Raw genomic sequence first — 630 nt, 5'->3', positions numbered from 1 at the left:
TAAAACTCTATAAACATTTGTTGGAACACTTCAAAAACGATCAAACAAAGAAACCACCGAAGAGGATACTTGGAGAATGACAAATTGCATGAAAAGGTAACATACTTTGCCTTGATTCTTGTTTTGGGTTTTCAAAACATTCGTTTTAGTACCTAAGATGTAAAATATTAAACATTTAAGTGGTTAATATTGGTTCTCACAGTTACCACAAACTAATTAGTTCTTATTTGATTAGGCCCATATATATATATATATATATATATATATATATATATAGTTTGTTTCAAATACAACCTGTTGCATTTGTACAACCAATACAACCCAATAAATTGAGATATTTATGTAAATGATGAGAGTTCATTTATTATGATTTGAATATTTATGGAAGATGAATATGGTTCATTAATTATGATCAATATTTTATATTAGGAAACAATCAAAACTTCTATGAAATCACATATTAATCAAATGAAATGGACGGTTGAGATTGAGTTGTATTGGTTGCATAAATGTCATGGGTTGTATAATAACAAATCTCTCTCTCTCTCTCTCTCTCTCTCTATATATATATATATATATATATATATATAGGGGCAGGTTCAAATGAAAACCATGTCATTTTAAAAAACC

Source organism: Cynara cardunculus, assembly GCF_001531365.2.
Source record: "Cynara cardunculus var. scolymus isolate 2C chromosome LG 5, CcrdV1, whole genome shotgun sequence".
Taxonomy (NCBI): Eukaryota; Viridiplantae; Streptophyta; class Magnoliopsida; order Asterales; family Asteraceae; genus Cynara; species Cynara cardunculus.
The sequence above is the reverse complement of the archived record's forward strand: the minus strand, read 5'-3'. Positions refer to the sequence as shown.